Raw genomic sequence first — 12,927 nt, 5'->3', positions numbered from 1 at the left:
CATAAACAATGTCAAATCAGTAGAACGGCAAATGTTCACCAATGAACACCAATGTTGTTAAGAATAAAAGATAAATAAACTAAATCTTTCTTTGATATCAGTGATAAAGCACAACAATTTTGAAATGTGTTTCCAGGATGGAATTCTCTGCTTCCTTTTTATTAAGGGGGAGATGGAAGACACCTAATTTGTCAGGTTGTCATGATCCAGGGGTCTTGTCAGCAAGTCGTGTTCCTCTTATAAATATTAATCTACTCTGCTAACCTCAGCTCTCTGTCACTGTCAGCTCAGCTGGAAAATTAACACCTCGGAGGGCTGTTGAATCACCATCACTCCTAAACGTATTAGTTTAGTGTGGTTAATTACATTTATCTGTCAGGGACCACAGACAAAGGACATTATCATTCCTTTATATATTAGTTTAGGGTGCCATGGGTGAGAGAGGGGTTGGTAAAAGATATAGCCATGGCTGTGGCTGGAGTCTGCCGCTAACCAAAGCTGTGGGTATATCCTGCTAACATTGCGAAATATGGCGTTGGGTCTTCTAGTTCATAAATTGATTGTGGGTCTGTTCATTTGTGTGTGTGTGTGTGTGTGTGTGTGTGTGTGTGTGTGTATGTATGTGTCTCGTGTCTGACTGAGAGGCTAATTGCAGTGTTATTACAGGCATGCTGTGTCATCATTAATCACCTGAAATTATTTTTCATCATCTCTCTCTCTCTCTCTTTCTCCCTCCCCCACACTGTTTATTGCTATTAAATCTTAATCAGAGACATTTGAAATGAAGAGATGATCGGCTCAGACCTGTTAAATAGTGACGAAAGAAAAACAAAATAATTTTAAGGGCTTGTGACTCACCCACTCTGAAAATAATGTAGGTTTATTTCTTTCTCTCTCTCTCTCTCTCTCTTTCTTTGTGTGTGTGTGTGTGTGTGTGTGTGTGTGTGTGTGTGTGTGTTTCACTGCACGACCCTGTAACACAGAAAATAACGCCTTGTCACTCTGGACACAGAGAGGTTGAGGAAATAACATGAGAGTTCTTTTCCCCTCTTGTAGCACTTTGAGCTTAAAATAACAGGGGAGCTCAGCAGGATTCCTGGAAAAACAGTAGACAGGTTCTATTATTTATCAGCCTTCTAAAAATGCCTTCCTCTCCGACTGTTACCTTAGATGTGTTGCAGTTACGGCAGAGCGGGGGAAATCCATACTCCCAAAACCTTACAATGCTTAAGGTGAATACAAGCCTTTAAAAGTAGCATGTAGAAAGAGTTCAGCATTTAGAGAAACCACAGATTAGATAAACATATCTAATCTTAGTATTCCAGAGACCATACTTCATTATTCCATGATGGAACCTTTCATCGAGCTCTGTTTCCATAGGGACGCACCCTCAGAATGGGTCTGTGAGCTCAATCTGAGCCTTGCCTAAAACTGCCTTAGTGCTGTAGCTCAATCTGAGCCTCTGCTATAATGTGCTTTAATGGCCTTAGTGCCTCAATGCCTCTCTGGTAGAATATGCCACAGAGGATATGAGAGGCTGTCGCTCATACCAGACTCAAAGCACTGACCTGACCATGGCGTTCTGCTGTCAGGCTGGGTTGAGATAGACATGGATGCATACAGGCTTTCTCAATTTGTTGTTACTAAGGGAACACTTCAGGTGTACCAGCAGGACTACAGAGACAATAGAACCATAGAACGGAAATGGAGAAATCTTTTTTTTTTTTTTTAAATCAACATGATGCACACATGCTGCTCTCATGTCCAGTTTCATTCGTGTTGCTCTTAGTAGTGAGAATCTTTCTTTCTTTCTTTCATTCGTTGCGTAAGCGCACCAGAGCTCTGCACCACTCCTCTGATCGTTAGAGAACAAAGGGGGCCAGTGGTCCTCTGGGGAAACCCTCTGAGGCAGCGAGCACTGCTGAGCTGTGCTCAGGTGAGGTGTGCTGTGCTTCTGTGATCGATGGTTTGGCCAGAGGATTCCCCCCTTCAGCATAAAGATTGAAGCAGAGTGAGGTCTAGAGGGAGAGGGCAACAAACCTCTCTAATCCTCTCTGTCCTTTCATTCACCTGCTACCTGTGTGCTCCTTCTATTTGACTCTTTCCCTTGATCTTCCTCATTCTCTTCCTCCGTTTCCTTCCCTCTACTGCCACTCTCTCTCTCCAAATTGCTGTTACTGTTCCTCTCTTTCTCTTCCTCTCCCTTTCTTTCACCTTGTCCCTCTCGACCTCTCTCCATCTCTGGCGTAGAACTCCACAGTCTCTCCTCCAGATTTCCTTCATCTCAAACCTCTCATTCTCTCTCTCTTTTCCCCTCTCTCATTCCCTCTCTCTCCCTTCTTCCCTCTGTCTCTCTACTCCCCCTCTATCTCCCTCTCTTGGCCAGCGTATAACCCCACAGTCTATCCTCCCACCTCCAGGAGGCAGTTTAACAGTCTGCCATCTTGTTCCTTTCATCTTTTCATCTGTCTTCCTTCATCTCCAATCTCCTTCTCTCTCTCTTTCTTCTCTCTTTCTCCACTCCCTCTCTGCCTGTCTTTTTTCGTTTTTCCGATGTTTTTATTGCGGTATTTTCGTTTCCATCTCTTCCTGAATACTTCCTGAGGACAGCCCACAGGACCATCATGCTGACCAAACACAAATCCAGCAGTACGGACCATGGCAGTCCATTAATGATGACCTCAACTGTCCTCTACTGATGACATCACGTGCCAATATATGATGTCATCACTTGTCTGTAATCTGTCCTCAAGCTTAGAGAAAGCGCAGCAGGGCAGCCATTTTCCCACAAGGCTTTCTAAAGAAGGGTTTCCCTTGTATGCCTTTGAAGAAACCCAGCAGGTGCTCTTCCCCAGGAAAAAAGCCTGGAATCAGCAGTACGTGACTAGCATCCCAACAGCCCTCCGAAGCATGACAGTAAAATCTCTCTTTTCTTCTCAGTTCCTTCTTATTCACTCTGTTTTCTCCCAGTGTCTCACTGGCCGGTCCAAGTCACACCCTCAGCATTTCTTGGTGATTTTGTTTTTGAAACTGTCTCTATCGTCCCCTCTGAGTCTCCGGCAGTCCAACTCACACACACACACTTCCATCCACTCTCTCACTGTGTGTCAGACATCTCTTTCGGTATTACTCTGATCGGTTGACCAGAGGGCGACCAGTCCAGTCAGACTCACTCGCATACTCATCGTACTGCACCACCGGGCTCCCTCTCTGCTAATTTATGCCCTCAACGTCAACACTGACACACTTCGGATTGGCTTTATATAGTGGTTAAATGTCAGAGCAGAGAGCCGTCCTAGTAACAGGAACACAGAACCGCTACGATACGCCAGAACCAAATTATCGTAAAACCACCAATTACCAACCCTTTCGTTCGAAAATTCTAAAACAACGATGTTTTTTTATTACTTCAAAATAACATTTGATAAATTAACCTTACATTTTTCAGTAGCCATACTGTAGGTGTGTAGATTTGAACAAAATCTAGTTTGGTTCTTACCGGGGCTGTTACTGCCTGAAATACACGCTTTGAGTTTAGTGCTGGGCTGGTGGGTGCCTATTTCCAACCTTTCTCACGGCACATCAACGGTTAGACCGAGAATTCTCGTCGCAAATCAAAATTCCACTGGAGCTCCAAGCGGATTTGTACACGCAGCCTTACAACACTGTTTACAGCTCTTCGAGTCACTGTAAAATGTAATTTTTGGTACAATTATGGTGTGGGTGCTTGCGTTTCTTTATGAATCTACCGTCTTGGTTTGTATAGAAATGAATATTAAGTGACACATACACGTACAGTAAGAGGTTGGAAATACGGGACGGTTTGTAATAGGTGACATACTATACTAAGGTACAGTACTGAACCAGTATGGAACCACCACAATATGGACAGAACAGGGCTGTCATAGCACAGAAACGGGATAACAGAACAAGATGTCTGTGGGGAACAAAACCACATAGAACCACCAGAGAACAGAACATGATGTCTATGGAACCAAACCAGCACAGAGCCCGTACAGAACAAAAGAACAGCCCAGACAGCAGTACAGATACCCTGGAAATCCAGAGTTCTCGCGAGAGCACAATGGAATTGTCTCTGCGAGACACTCTGGCAAAGAGCAATGATGCACGTTACTTTTACCCCAACATTCCGAGGAACCAGCTAAACTGATGAAGACAGCGCTGCAACGTTGGAGGACAGTACACATTGGTCGTAGTGTTATCCGATTGCGTCGAAGTCCGAAATCATTCAGAGTAAACATGGTCTAGTGTTATCCAATTGCGTGCAGTGAGATTTTTAAATGCATGCTTGTTGCCGCCCCTCGAGTTGGGCCATTACATTGTTCTTTGCCAGACCCTTAATCTTTCTAGATTATCAGGGTCTGGATTTTCCAGGCTACAGTACAGACTAGGGGTGTAACGGTACACAGAAGTCACGGTTCGGTTCATACCTCAGTTCGGACATCACGGTTCGGTACGAGTTCGGTACAGTGGAGGGAAAAGCAAAACAAAAATGCAGAAAGCATTTTTTTTTGTACATGTCTCAGGCTGTACCACCTAGTGTCATACAGTCTCTTCCCTGAGCTATCTGCAACAGCCTGAAGTGTGTAAGATGTAGGCTAAACAGTACAATAAGTACAATAAGTACCCAGACTCCATCTGTAACTTGTAAACAAAATAAGACAATCAGCTCTAAAACTGAAAATAGGCCTACAGCATCTCTTATTTCTGAAAGTGCAAATTACATAGAAAAATGATTTTTAAAAATCCACTTAAGCAAGACCTTCAACATCTGTGTTTAGTCGTATATGGAAGGGTCTACAATTTGCCTCAATATTTTTTTTATTGTGTGTAAAGTAATAATCTAGCCTACTAACTGTGAAAATATCACACTATTTTGCCTTTTTAAAAAAAACGAAATTGCTCCTTTCATTTCATAAACAGACTACAACTAGAAGTCACGTGACTTTGCCCTTTGACGTTAACTCACCGTAGCATGGTTTGTTTATTAGCCTGGTTAGCGTTGTCACTTTATTTTACTGTCTATGCACTTAACACTACCAGAACCTCATGTGAGAAGTTACAAGTTACCCCAACATAAAGGTAATTACCACGCGATTTACATAGCTTTCTGTCATTACGAAATAATTTAATTTAAGCCATAGGTTTTGGCCCTATTTGTATGTGTATCCAAAGGCTGCTGAAGCGCAGGGGAAGTTTTTTCCCCTCGTTTCAGTGATTGGTAGCCTACATCATCTGGGTGATGGCTTCGAATATGTGTAGCATTTTTTCCACTCACATACCCAACAACTGCTGAACAACGCCGACACACAGTTTCATCTTATCCACCACTCTTTCGTCTGTACTAACGTTACTGTAACTGAAGTTCTTAAACTTGCGATCTTAAAGAGACCAGCGGATCCTCTAACTCTTGTGGGTCTAACCTTAGTGCTGCTAATGACTGACGGACTCGACCGACGACCTGACAAAAAAAACATAGGCGCCAATCAGAGCTTCAGAGCTAAGGCGAGGCTACAGATTAGCGTTAGGTGTCGCTAAAGAACTCCCGTAACTCTCGCTACTTAACAGTAATTGCGCATGACATTAATTAATCCACACACGAGTTGTATGTATTTTTATACCGTGTATTCTCCGTGTAAATTCATGCACCGAACCGTGACACCCGTACCGTTTCGGTTCAATACGAATACATGAACCGTTACACCCCTAGTACAGACCCAGCACTCAGCACTGTACCCAACAGTGCGCACCAGAGCTGAGCAGTTTCAGCCCCACTGGACTTTGTTTCATCCGATTCTGACACGTTTCAGAGGGTTTGGATGCAGCTTTCGTATGAGACCAGAGCTGGGGCGCGTTTCCCAAAGCCATAGTTGCTAACTAAGTTAGAACTTTGTTGGTCGCAATGTAATTCTCCGTTGCCAACCACCTAAGTTGCTAACAGGTTAGCAACTATGGTTTTGGGAAATGCACCCCAGAGCGGTTTCAGCCCCCACTTTCATCCGATTCTTACACATTTCAGAGGGTTTGGATGCAGCTCTCGTATGCCAGTTCAGCCAAACCCCTGCAAAGTCATCCAACTTTGACATGTTTAATTTGAGAGAGTTTGTATGCAGCACTCACATACACCAGCTCAGCCAAACCCCCCAAAGTCATCCAACTCTGACACGTTTCAGAGGGTTTGGATGCAGGTCTCGTATGCCAGACCAAAACCGCAGCTGTAACAGAAACGTCTCGGACATGCTAAACATCTCTGAACAGCTTTCTGAATTCATCTACTTGGAAATATGATCAAAGGTGGTTCAGTGAAGCAGTAATGTGTGTGTGTGCGTGTGTGTGGAGTGTGTGTGTGTGTGTGTGTATATAAAGTGTGAGTGTGTGTGTGTGTATGTGTGTGTGTGTGTGTGTGTGTGTGTGTGTGTGTGTGTGTGTGAGAGAGAGAGCGAGAAAGAGAGAGAGAGAAAGATTGTGTGAGTGAGTGTGAGTGAGTGTGTCTGTGTGTGTGTGTGTGTGTGTGTGTGTGCTGCTCTGTCTGAGCTATTTGTGAGGTTTACCTCTTTTACCCCATCTCCCCAGCTGAACCCAGAGCCTTTGACATTAACACATACTGAATTCCCTGTGGGTGACTCCTGCGTCAGTCACACACACACACACACACACTCACATACACACACACACAGACACACACAGACCAACACACACACACACACACACACACAAAAGCCAACACAGACACTTGTATACAACAGACACATACACACACATAGACACACACACCCACACACACAAGGGACACGATAGAAGCAAAGACTTACACACACACACAGACACACACACAGACACACACACACACACACACACACACACAGACACACACACACAGACACACACACACACACACACACACACACACACACACACACTCAAAAGGAACATGGTGCAGCAAACACAGACACTTGTACACAAAGACAGACAGACACATACATACACAGAGGCACACTCAATGATATACACCCAGCTACCCTCTCAAACACACAAATGTGCTGCCTGAATCCATTTGTAGTGCTTTTCTCAAGGTCAAATGACCCAGATTACCCTTTTATCAGGCTATGTCTCTCTCACTATGTCCACCCACACACACAGACTGGCACACAAAAACATCCACACACACACACACACACACACACACACACAGACTCAAGGGACACGACATGATGCTACAAATACACACTCACACACTCACAGCAGTGTCCATGTAATGTGGGCATGGCAACAAACCTGCAGTATTTCTGCAAACACTAAGAAAGCGTCCGAGGTGCATTTAAATCCAACAAACAGAGTCAAACATTAGACAAATCACAACTCAAAGCAAACTGAAAAACTGAAAACAATTCTGCCCAAGCATTTGCCTTGTTTGCTACTTTGAATGCACCTGCGCTCTTCACACTATGCATATTTGTTTGTTGTATTTCTTGTCTATTTCTTGTCTGTGTTTTAGAAACCCACCAGTGTGGAGTCAAAGACAAATTTCCACTTTTGTGGACAATAAAGCTATTATTATTATTATTATCATTATTATAATAAACAACACTCAGACAGCTAGTAACTCAGGACCAGATATGGCCAAACCCTGTGGTGTCACCTGCTACCTCTGGAGTGTTAATACTTGGCAAGGATGTTCATTAGTGCAACCACAACGTCTGGACTCGAGGCCTAATTACACCTGCTATGGTGAAGGCAGTAATTACTGTCCTAGTACTGCCTATTATAGCTGAACAGCTGCAGCTAAACATGTTCTCTAAGGCGTGGATCACACTGGCCAGCGGCAGGTTTCCTATTGTTCTCCATGGTTCGGCAGGGGAATGGTGGCACAAGCTGAGCACTGAACTTGGTTCAACTTTCAAAGCGCAACGCTAGCGTATTCAATTGTCAGTTTAGGCAAACCGTTCGTGTTACTTAGGAGCGTGATAGAACTTATTATGGTCTGAGTGTTGCGTTACGCACTGCTGCTTCGTTATCTCCAGTGTGATTCCAGCCTAATATGTCAGAGCAGGATGAGTAGCATGCCGCTCCGGCTCCAGCACTACTGATGAAGGGCCTGAGCTTCCCTTCTCTGTCACTCCTACATATAGAACAGACAGCCCAGAACTACAGCCCATATTTTAATAGAATATCCATCACTTGTTTTTGGAACCCATACTTAAAACATGTAGTCAGCAACATGCATTTCATGGATAACGTAACAATTAACCTCAGTTCCTGTTCCATTATGTCAAATTACATCACTCAAAGAGATTCATCAATTAAGTGTTTTAATGACTTCCTGACGCAGTGTGTTTCCTTCTTAGAGCTTACAGCTTTTCTGATTGGCTGGCAGTCTGTCCCGAGGCTGGAACTTCATTCTGATTGGTTGTCGTGTGAGGTCTCTTTCTGCAGTTGAATTCTAGAACTCACACAGTGCAGGTTGGGAGAGAGAAACCCGTTCAGCAGAATGCCCACAGCCCTTCACCCACACAGAACATCATGTTCCAGAGTTTTCCCATTTAGCTTCTGACCCTAAGCTCAATGCAGCCCTTATCTTGGGCAGATTCTCTGGCTCCTCTCCAGACTGAGGCTGTTGTTCGTACAGGTAGCTAATGCAGCACTTGTACACCCACTTGTACACCTACTGCTGGGTCTCTCCCTTACCCCAGCACCATCGCCTATCAGTCCCTCCTCAGACCACAGACCACCCAATCTTATTAGCTTATCCATCGATTTGGTCAGGCTTACAGTTGGTCTGTTTCAGTCAATTTGGTCAGGCTTAGTTCATCTGTGTTTGTCCATTTGGTAAGGCTTTATTCTGTTCATTCGTTAAGCATTGAACATCCTTTTATCTCTGTTGGCTCTCTCCCTCTTGGACCATTCCCTCTCATCTAAACATCCATTCATCTTCTGTTTCTGTTGCCCTCTCTTGAGATTCTGCCATATTCCTTCATGCATCTCTATCCCCTTCCTCTTTTCTCTCTCTCTTCTTCTCTTCTCTCTATGTTGCCCAAACTCCTGTAGACACTCACCTCCCCCACCCCAGCCAGTCAGCCAGACACACACACACACACACACACACACACACACACACACACACACATACACAGAATTGCTAGTCTATCAGCAGGCTCCTCAAATGGGCTCCCTGTGGTTGAACAGCCCCCTGGCATGTCCTGACGAATAACTCCTCATTCATCAGAGGGTCATTAACAACCCTTAAACACACACACACACACACACACACACACATGGATGCACACACACATGCATACATGAACACACACACATACACACATCAAGCCAAGCCTCTTGTACCTGGTAGTCTGCTTCTAAATGCTTTCTGCAGGGGTAACCAGCAACCTCAAGGGCTCATATTACCTGCTTTACTTTGTGTCTCACGACATACAGATAGGACTTCTCCTTAACTTAATGTATGTAATTTACAGTGGTGTGTAGGCTGATAATAAAGAATATATATGAGTATCCATTCAGAGTCATTACTCTAATGGAGTAAGATAGGATACCGCCCACATAGTCTCTTGGGGTCTTTATGGAATGGAAAAACACTGAGGGGTTAAAGGCATTTTCATGTGGCTTCATAAATTGCCACAAATGGAAATCTTTATGAGCAATCATGGGATTTTATTAGCAAATTAGTTTTTGAGAGATGGGGGGAAATAGGCTTCACAGGTGACAGCACTGCCTGGGAGTAGCTGACTGTGTGGTGGATCCGGCTCTGATCTAGCCCTGATGTAGCCCTGATATGGCCCTGATGTGATTCTGATCTGGACCTGATGTGGTTCTGATCTGGCCCTGATGTGGTTCTGAACTAGCCCTGATGTGGCCCTGATATGGTCCTGATGTGAGCTGGACCTGATATCAATCTGTTCCAGAGCCAATGTTGTGAGAGCAACACTTCTACACGGTGAACGGTAAATTCACATCCAGATGTGGTGCTTCACACTATCAACCTCTGTGTACATGCAATCCATGTGTATTTGGGCTTTATGTCAAACGTATGCGTAATGCATATACATAAAAAGGTTCAGGTTCAGATTCAGTGCATTTGGGATGGGATGGGAGAGGCCAGGAGAGAGGAGGGGAGCAGAGAGAGAGATTAGGAGAAGAGAACAGGGAGAGGAGAGGAGAGGAGGTTGCTGTGTGAGTCTGGTCCTTATTTATGACCGGGTCACAAACCTAATCACATCAGAGAAAGGGATAGAGAGAGAGGGGAGGGGGGAGGGTGAAATGAACAGAGAAAGGGATAGAGAGAGAGAGCAGAGAGGGGAGAGAGGGGAGAGAAGGGAAAGAGAGAGATGAAGATATATAGACAGGAAAGGGGTAAGGAAATGGAAGAAATGAAGTGAGACAGAAAAGGTGAAAGGAGGGATAGAGAGACAGAGAGAGGAGAAAGGAGGGATAGAGAGACAGAGAGGAGAAAGGAGGGATAGAGAGACAGAGGGGAGAAAGGAGGGATAGAGACAGGGGCGCCGGCAGGGTTGTATTCCATAGTAAGCACCATACGTGGCCCAACCCCCCCCCCCCCTCCAAAAAAAAAAGATACCCGACCTTATTTACCAAATTTGCGCATTTGGTAAATATAGGCTAGCCTCTCCTTATTGAGCCTAAGAAAAACCTCACTGCTGTCAGTGTCAGCATCACTGCTAAGAACAGTAGGCCTACTTCTTTTAACGTTACGGTAAACGCCTGAAAAATATGAAGCTGCTGCTGTTGTTTTCTTTTCATGACTGAATGATTTAGGCTATTATCCTATGAACGAATGGAACGTTGTGTTTTTAAGCGCCAGAATTGACCCATCCAAAGCCACGCCTGAAAACCGCCACAGGTCAATCGTTATCATGTCATGACAATGCTACATTTCATATTATAGTCTATGGTTTCCATGCACACCATATTCCGGTTTTATTCGAAATAATGCCAATATTCAGATTGCACATGAGTCAATAAATATAGGCTAGTTGTCACACAAGTTTTTTTTTTATTGTTGTAGGCTAATATTGAATGATTTCACAAATAAAGGCGTGAAACAATTGTACGCACAGTGCGTACAGGATTACGCCTGCCGGCGCCACTGGATAGAGAGACAGAGAGACAGGAGGAGAAAGGAGGGATAGAGAGACAGAGAGACAGGAGGAGAAATGAGGGATAGAGGAGGAGAAAGGAAGGATAGAGAGACCGAGAGAGGAGAAAGGAAGGATAAAGAGACAGAACAAGATTGGAGAAAGGAGGGATAGAAAGACAGGAGGAGAAAGGAGGTATAGAGATACAAAGACATTGGAGAAGGAGGGATAGAGAGTCAGGCTGAGAGAAAGACAACAAGCAACAAGAAGAATTAAAAAGAAGAAAGATACACTGTACCAACAATCATGCTAATAAAGCAACCTTGAATGGAATTTAATTGAATTGAGAAAGGAAATGAGGGGAAAAAGAGAAAATAGAGAAAAAGAAAGAAACAGAGAGGGACAGAAAGAGGAAGAGGCCACTCCCAGTGGCGGTGATTGACAGTCTGTCGGTGTGCTGGGAGAGGTGCAGTACTCTCTCCTCTCATCATGACTGTGCTCTCTCTCTCTCTCTCTCTCTTACACACACACACACACACACACACACATAAACACATACAGTACATGCATGCATACTCTCTTTCTCTCTCTCTCTCTCTCTCTTACACACACACACACACATAAACACACACATACATACATATATACACACACTCTCTCTCACTCTCTCTTTCTCTCTTCATCAGCACAAACTGAGAGGCTGCCGGTAATGAAAAGATAATGAAGGAGAAGATACGATTGAGCATTTGAGAGACGCACAGCTCCATATAAAGGTGGATAATGGAGAAAACTTTCCCTATTCAAAGATAATGGAGAAATGTCAGAGAAAAAAACAGAGAATGAGAGGAAGCCACGATTGGGTTGAGAGGGAGACACACAGACCACAGAGAGAAAGAGAGAGAGAGAGAGCAAAAGACTGAACGAAATATAACCATATACAGAGAGAGAAACATAGAGTGAGAGAGACAGATAGTGAGAGAGAGAGAGGAACAGAAAGAGACAGATGTAGCCAATGAAAGAGACAGACAGAAAGAGAGAGACAGAGAGAGAGAGAGAGAGAGAGAGAGAGGGCAGACAGAGGAACAGAAAGAGACAGACATAGCCAATGACAGAGACAGACATAAGAGAGAGAGAGAGAGAGAGAGGTGGCAGACAGAGAGAGAGAGACAGGGAGAAAGGGCATGAGATGGCCAGGAGTGCTGTGCCAGGCGAGACAGTGCCACTGACTGCTTGTGTGCCCATGATGCCCATTAGACAGCCCCTACACCACTCAATACCACAATGGCACCATATTCAGCCTATAAGTGTGTGTGTGTGTGTGTGTGTGTATATGTGTGTGTGTGTGTGTGTGTGAACATACACGTATGTTAATGTGTACAGTATGTGTGTGCAAGCCTAGTGCGTGTGTGCATGTGTGTGTGTATGTGTGTGCGTGTGTGTGTGTATGCACGCATATGTATTTGTGTGTGTGTGTGTGTGTGTATGTATATGCACGCATATGTATGTGTGTGTGTGTGTGTGTGTGTGTGTATGTGTATGTGTATGTGTGAGAGGGTGATGGTGAGTCCATGCATGTGCTCAGTCCTTTTAAATGTTGCTGAGCTCTTAAAGCCGTGTGTCCGTGCGTCCACAGGAGCATATGGCACTGGGGCTGCAGATGGCCAAGGCAGTGGGCACGGCAGAGGATGGCAGGGTTGGCGCAGAGAGGGGGGGGGGGGGGGGGGGGGCACCAGCGACCGGGCAGGGGGAGTGGAAGGTGAAAGTAACCTTCACATGACTGAAGAGGTGGGCTTCACAAAGA

General features: G+C 44.6%; 1 protein-coding gene across 1 annotated transcript in view; it reads right to left on the bottom strand.

Annotated features, from left to right (window-relative positions):
- Positions 1–12,927, bottom strand: part of map1b (microtubule-associated protein 1B) — a 36,999-nt gene that overhangs the window by 11,904 nt on the left and 12,168 nt on the right. The gene's annotated exons all lie outside the window — the stretch shown is intronic.

Source organism: Alosa pseudoharengus, unplaced genomic scaffold (genome assembly GCF_046254945.1).
Source record: "Alosa pseudoharengus isolate Yale_2024_CS ecotype anadromous, Long Island Sound unplaced genomic scaffold, YU_APseudo_1.1 YU_APseudo_1.1_scf_14, whole genome shotgun sequence".
NCBI classification, from domain to species: Eukaryota; Metazoa; Chordata; class Actinopteri; order Clupeiformes; family Clupeidae; genus Alosa; species Alosa pseudoharengus.
This window is presented reverse-complemented; position numbering and strand designations above follow the sequence as displayed.